A 7950-nucleotide genomic window follows, 5' to 3' on the forward strand; every position below is an offset into this window, starting at 1 on the left:
TTTTCCCCGCTTTATGCCCTCCCTTCAGACTTTAGGCATTCTCTTCACCCTCAAATCTTCAGATACACACTTGCAGTTTTCCTTTGGGGAGCACCCAGGCCCTCCTGCAAGCACTTTCCTGGCGCAACAGGCAGGAGCTGCCTGTCTGTCCCCACCAGCCCGTGCTGCAGCCCCGGCTGAGCCTTTGCTGCCATGCCCCGAGGAGCTGTAGGCTCTGGAAGAGCTAACTACCCATTAGTGACTTCAGGCACATGAAGGAAATGCAGCTGTGGAAGCACACAGGGTACATCTCCTAGGAACCAGCAAAGCGGGACATGCACGTTCCAGCTGTTTAGCTGGTTTCAATCACCTCTGCAGCAAACCTGACCAGGTCCCTAGAACAATCCCATTATCCTTATGCCAGGAACACGAGGGGCTGTTCAAGAAGCACAGCAAGGTAACATAAGGCACTATGAAGTCAGAGCACCACTAAGCACTTCACACTAAAAAGCCTTCCCTTTCAAATCACAGTGGCTGAGATCCTAATCACTTAAGTCAAGTACTGGGTTTTTTGGCCATTGAAAATTTTCTATATTCATAAGACTTAAACCACTTATAAAGCATCAACTTGATTGCACTTAATGCAGAAATAACCTGTGTGCCATCACCCCCCATTTGATTGTGGGCGTGCACGATGGCCCCACAGCACAGCAGCAGTCTCACAGCTGCCCACCTTCACTCATGGACAGCATGAGAGCCAGCACAAGGGTTTTAAGCCACTAACACTTGAGAGCTTAAGCCAAGGCACAAAAGAGAACTTCCTCAGGATTTACAACAAAACTATGAGAAGATTTATCAGACTCAAATCCACACATTGCTACTTATTTAAATCTAACCCCGTCTAGATGGGTCAGAAAGCTCCCTGTCCATATCTCCTCCCATTGCTGCATCCAGCACAAGGCAAGCTGCACTTCTTACCTGCAGGACTGAGGACAGGCCCCTGGGGTAACAGAAGATCCCAAACCACAGCCTACAGCCCTGAGACACTTGTAAAGCTGCACTCCAAACCTTCCTCCAGAGTTCCCTGGGGTGTACCCAGCTGCTAATTTCAGGAGGGCTTTTAGTACAGCTGTTTCAAATTGGCTCCTCAGCCACAGCTGGGGCAATAATGAGCTCTCTCTTTAATACTTCCTGGGCTGGAGGAGTTGTCAGGAATGCTGTTACTTTTTTTAAGGCTTATTTTTGAATGTCCAATCTGCCAATTGTTTTCTGCTTAAAAAAACACCGAACAAAAAACACAAAAAGCAACCTAATTCAAACAACCCTTTCTCCCTGCATGCCCCAGTCCTATTTCTGAGAAGTGGACTAATAAATGTTTCTGCACTTACTTAGCATAAGAGAAAAAAATTACCAGAACCACGTTTGATACTGATACTCTTTCACTGATACTCCTTCACTTTTAAAGCTAAAATTAAAGAAAAAATGCAGCTATGTGATAACAATGGACCAAATCTAACAAAAATATTTTAAACACAGCTTTTAATTGGTGGGGTTCAATACAACAAGAAAAGCTGTTGGGGACTGAGTAATTTCAGCTTTGTTTCTAACAATACTCATATCTTTAAGGTTTTTTTCCCCTATGTAAATAAAAATTCTTATATTTGTGCTGGATGGGGATTCAAGATGGTAAGGTGTCGTTTTAAAATTTTCAATTTGCAGTAATGTTTTACAATTAAGTGAGAATCTTACAGGAGCAGAGGATTTCACACAAATGCAGTTTGTCTGAAAAAAAGAGAAACATTGCTAAAACAGTGATCTGCTGTATTAATTTGCTTTAATTTTTCAGTAAATTCATCTGTTCTTCAGATAATGGATGATGGATGTCTAAAACCATGGAATATGGGGTTTGAGGGCATGAATGGAAAGCAGACGAGGTGGGTTGCAGCTGGAGCACATTTTCTGTGTGTCTGTAGGGAATTTATTTCAGCTTGTCTTTGTTGTACAGCAGCATTGCCAGGTTAGGTTAGAGCTTTAACTTGTGCTAAGGCAGGACCAAAGGTCTTTCGGATGTTTATGTCTAGTGGTAACTTGTATGATAAACACTTGCTTCCAGCAAAAGGACTTCCCCAGCTGAGTAAGCCTGCCATCCAGTAAGGTCCCCTGGACCCAGTGCTGCCCATGTATATTTGCATAGACAGGAAAAACCTCATGCTTCTGTGTGGGGAAGATTTACACTTCACAAGGAGAAAAATTAATTTGCCTGGGCTCGAGGGATTCTTTTAAGACCTAGTGAATTTAAGGCATTTATGATATCTGCTAATATTATCCATATATGTCCTTTTGATATCTCATACTCCAGCTGTGAGCTGCAGCACTGGTGATGCCAGGCCTGGTGCATACACAGAGCTCTTCTCTTCGTACTGCCTAAATGTCAGTGTTGCTTTTCCAATATGTTCCAAAGATCTTTTTACCTGCAAGGTCAGTACCAGCATCTCCATTTCACAGGTGGGAAAAGTGTATCATCAAAAGGTGAAATTACTCAAAAAGTGAAATGAGTACTGTCACTTAGAAAACCAATAGAAGGAGGCAATGTACATGTTTTAGTGCTAGTCCTACTCACTCTTTACTGCTCCAATGCAAGCACAATTTTTTTGTGAAGCATCTCTCTGGCCAGTGCCTAATTTATGAAAACAGTTTTGGTTAATTAGATTAGCAAAAGCAGTTTGATGGTTCAACTGACATTCACATTTCTTAGCAAGAAAACTTGCACTCCACTTGTCTGAAAATCATGTTCACAGTGTCTCAAATTGATAGCTTGGACATGAAAATACCTGCAGTTAGCAAACAGTTTATTTGGAAATTAAACATCTGTGCGATTCTTTTGGCCTGCCTGAAAAATACGAATAAACATTGTTAAATACAAGTAGATCTAGCAAATACAAATACATCCATATCAATGAGCCTCACAGGTGGTGATTGTGAAATGAACTGGTTGTTCCGAGATCCTCACCTGAGAAACGCTGACAGAGCAGGTTATTAGCAGGGGCTGTTGGAATATACAAACCATGTCTGTTTCAAAGCTGTCCACAGTGAAGCTGCCCCTTACAGGATATTTGCAACCCAAGCACCCAGCAACAGAAGATACTCTTACGAGTCCAGGCATCAAGATTTACTCAAAAATCAGTGGCAGATGATTGACCAGAACCTGCACCTGAACCTGTTTCTGAAAGGGAAACTGCATTGTCAAGTGCCTTGTTCCAACAAGTCGGCAACAGTGTCTGCATATTTGAAATGGCTCTGTTGAGTCATCGTCATTTCAGTGCAACTTAAACCACCTAAGTGTGTCATCCTTACTAACCTCCTGCAAACAGCTGTGGAGCTTTCCCCTTGCAGGGCAGGCACAGCCCCATAAATTCATCCCCGGTGTGAGCCAAAGCTGGGCAGTTATTTTCTAGTTGCTGTATCACACTATATGGCAAAAAAGGGAAGCGTACTAGCAGTAGTTTGTTTGCTGTGCTTGTTCTTTTAAGGAAGAATAATAGCACTATTGTTCAAAGCAAAATTACACTTGTTCCACTTTCCCTTCCCCTTGAAAATTTGAAAACAGAAAAGTAATCATTTAAGTAATAATTTCTTTAGCTGTGGGGTTTTATTTCATTTAATCTCTATACATACACATTTTTCCAGTATACACACTGAAACAGCAGCCATTTGATTTCCTGTTAGTGATTCTACATTTTCTGTGAGTGTTTTGTTTGAAACAGTGGCTCATGCAGCAAGTTTGACCTAAATTAATGGCTTCCTGAGTTTTGATGAAATTCTTCTTGTGAATGCTACTTTCCTGTATTTTTTCTTTTCTTTTGGCAACTGGCATGCAGCAGTTATACCCTATCAAAATAGTCCCAACCTGCAGAGTCCCAAGCTTTAAGACCACTTCTTACTACATCTTTAAAAACCTGAAATATTCCCAAAACTTGAAATCACCTATAGCATACATTGTATGGCTGCTACTATGGGTTTTGTTTAAATACTGAATCAAATTTGTGGATGGAAACAAGGAACAAAAGTTATTTCAGTTCACACTCCATAATTTCATGGGATGGGAAGAGTGGAGGTTACCAGTGAGTCCTCCAACCTTACATTCTATAATGGCTTAGTAGGACTTGAAGATGGGATCAGTGGAATACAAGGTACCCTCATCAAAGTCTTGATATCACAAGGCACCTTTACTAAAGGAAATCTTAGTGAGAAGAAAGCAGCATGAATTCTCATGCTGCCTGTACCGCTTCGTCATTTCCACAGGTGAGAGAAATCCCAGTTACGGGCAATGCAGCTCATCCTCTTTTCAGTGTTGCTTCTTTGTGTGATGTTTTAAAATCAGTCCTTGGGGACTAAAGGGAGACTTTGTCTGGCCCCACAGAGCTGGGAAGAGACAAGCAGAGCAACCATCCATCTCTGTCACAAATTATGGAGATGGGAAAAAGTAAAAAAAGTGATAAAAACTATCCCTTAGCCTGATATGAAACATCCATCCTCTCTTGTTTTAAATTGAATTGCAGAAAAAGGTAGAGAGAAGTGACTGATCTTTTAAAATATATGAACAATCTTTTTGCTGTTTTATAGCAATGTGGAAGACACATCTTTCCAGAGCTGAATTCATGTAATTCATGAAATATTTAGACATCTGTAGTGAGATTATTTTTCATGTTTTAATTTGAAAACCCTGTGCTTCTCAGTCTTTTTTGCTGTTGGGACTACTGAAGAAGGTAGCAATTTCTCTGGGGAAAATGTATGTGAAAAAACCTGGCAGTCTGGCCCAGCAGTACTTAAATTTCAAATATTATAAAACATATGTAGCAAGAAGGATGTTGCTTTCTTTTCAAGGAAGATGAACAATGAATCCCACTGGGCATTGATGGGAGCAGAGTCAAACTTCCCTCCATTTCAGTGGTTTTATTCTGCTTTTGTGGCATGAAGTTAAGGCCCAAGTTGTACAAAACGCTCAACAGGGAAACTCGTGCAACCCAGTGCCTTCTCTGAGGGCCATTTACATGCAATTTCTTGCAAGATTAGAATCAGGGGCTCTTTGCTCCCTGTCTCTCTCCTTCAATTTTATATTTCTGTTTTCCTTGGTACATTTTAAATTGGTGTCCACTTCTTTAATTGTTTGGCTGCTGAAAATCAGCAATGAAGAGTTTGACTTCAGGGCTAGATGCAGGCTCATAGGAAAAGTGGTAATAGTTTATGAAATACGTAAGGACACATTTCTCCAAGACTGAGTCAAGTCCTAAATGATCTGAGAGTACAGCAAAGCCATGGGACATTCACAGTGAAAATGTAGCATCCAACTTCAGCTGTCCTCCTTCAGCAGAAGTCAGAGCATTTATGAATATCAGTCAAGCAGGATAAGATCTGCCCCTTTTAAGTGGTCTTTAACCATTCACAAGTGGTGCTTGGTAACAAAGAGGACAGACTTCTGCTCTCCTGGAACAATGCCGCAAGATAAAGCTGCTCCTCTGAAGGCAGTGGAGCTCCTTTGAGTCTGGCTGCCAAGTGGTATATGTCTAATCTAGTTCTATACATCTTAGTTTGATGGTAAGATTTCTACTTCAGGATTTGTTTTCATTCAAAGTGTGAATAGAAAACAGTTGGCACATTGAAGATTTCTCATGCATATTTAAAAAACCACGCTTGTCATCAAAATATGCATCAGTAATATCAATATTGCAATACTTAGTATACCATAACATTGGAATCCAAAGAAATTGAAATGAGTCAGCATGAAATGTTTTCCTCTTATCAGAATAAATTAGAGTATTGAAATAATGCATTTCTGCTCTCTGCCTTTGAAAATGTCATTGAAATCACCACATTCTCACAAAAGATTTGGATTTTCCTTTCCGCCTGAGAAGTGTGTGTTGGACTCTCTCCGTCAGGTGAGATGAGTGAGAGGCAGAAGGAAAGGATAAACTGGGCAGTGTAGGTTTACACAGGAGTAAGAGAGAGCAGGCAAGTGCTACGTGTGGTGTGCTAGTGGGTGTTATTTCACATGTACCTGCTTAGAGGGATCCGTGGGCAGCTCTGAACATTGTGATGTGTCCAATTTCTTTCTGTACGAGTAAAGAAGAATATGAATACTTGAAAAGCCAAAGCCTTCGCTGGAGTAGAAAAGCCAGTCCTACTACAAAGAAATTCTTGTGCCTCTAATTACCCTTCTTCACCTATAGGTGGAATTTCCACTCCAACAGCTTTAGCAAGGAGCCTGTCAGCCTGGGAGGAGATTTCTGTTTGTCTTTGTACAGCAAACACTGGCTCTGTTGTGCAGCGCCAGTTTCTGATTCTAATGATTTCCTGAATTCATTCTCTTTTGTACCTCAGGGAAGGAAGAAGTGATCCTCTTGAAAATTCAGATAATTGCTTTTATTTGATTTTTATTAAACCTCATTCAAGAATAATATGATGGCTTTTTTTATTACATTGTTCATCACTGTGGCATTTTTAAATTTGCTTTTCTAAAAGAAAGAATCTACTAAGTCAAAGATTTAATTCTATGATTTTTGCTGAAAGAAAACTGGGAGCTCTTTTTGAGGTTTGTTTTGATTTCAAACACTTTTGTAATATTGGTATCTATCTCCTATCTCTACTTCCTCTCTTTAACAGCCCAGGCTCCCTGCCCAGCCCATGCTGCAGCCCGTGCTGTGGTTTATGGCGTGTGCGTCTGGAGCTGGCTGGGCTGGCACGGCCCCGGCTGGGTCGGGCTGCTGCAGGGCAAGGGACGCTCCTTCTCCCCTGCTGCGGCTCACATCGCCTGGGAGACACTGATAGCGGCTCTGGGGAAACTGCAGGCTCCAGCTCCATCGGGAGATAAGCACGGGGTCAGGCACAGAGCTGCCATGGGGGTTATTCCACCACAGAGCAGGAGGAAAGCCTCCCTCTCTGGCTCAGTCATGGGCTCTGGGGTGACCACTCAGTTTTCCTGCTGGAGAGCAGGCACAGGTGGCAAAGTCCTATTCCTTGCTTCCTTCCTCCATCCCTCCATCCAGCCCTATAAATCTCCTCTGTAGCTGATGTTACAGGTACTATTCTCATTGTATACACATGGTGACTGATGAAGAGATGCAGAATGTTCTGCACTTAGGAGAAATAAAAGTAGACAAAATTCAGGATCGACCACTTCATGTTGCTTACATACAGTAAAGGATATGGGTCTGGGAAATTTATTTACCTCCTTGCTGCCAGTGTGGCATCATCCACTGTCCTTTAATATGTCACACATAGAGCTACTTGATGTGTAGCTTTATGAGAGCTATTATTTTAAGAGTTGGTCATTTAAAGGTAAGTGTTTAGGAACGTGAGATTTTCATATACTTTTAAAGCAAGTTTTCCCCTTTTTCCATTTTATCACAGGAAATGACATCTCAAAACACTGTGAAGACTTTGTAAATGGCTCTTTTTACTTGCAAAAAGTTTTTAACAAGAATGCAGTCATCTTAGTTAATCCCTTTAAACCATGTCAATATTTACTTTTAAGTGGAGTTTCACATACTTGATGAGCTGCACTCTTAGTTTAATCAGGACAATTCCCATTGACTGGGAATCACAGCTGAATACTGCAGGGGTTTACCTTGGGTCCTCATAGTTGCAGCTGGTGATGGCTGTAAGGATGATGGGATGTCTGTTGTTAGCTTATGCATCTGTCCATGAGTAAGTGGGTCCCTCAGGACCGCTTTTAGTCAGCTGCTGGGCTCCTGTCACATCTGTGATGTTCTCTACCCCCCACAAGGTGTCCAGAAGGGCCCATGGTCATTAAAATAATCAGCGTGGGACTTACAAAACAGCATGTTCACTCTCGTCTGTTCATCCATGTCTTTCTGGGAGAAATTTGGCAACAGCTTGACCCCTGCTCAGAAGGGTGTCAGAGAGGACCAGTCACAACCCCCAGCACCTTGTAGAGGGTTACGTGCCCTGAAT

The sequence above is a fragment of the Motacilla alba genome, chromosome 6 (assembly GCF_015832195.1).
Source record: "Motacilla alba alba isolate MOTALB_02 chromosome 6, Motacilla_alba_V1.0_pri, whole genome shotgun sequence".
NCBI lineage: Eukaryota > Metazoa > Chordata > Aves > Passeriformes > Motacillidae > Motacilla > Motacilla alba.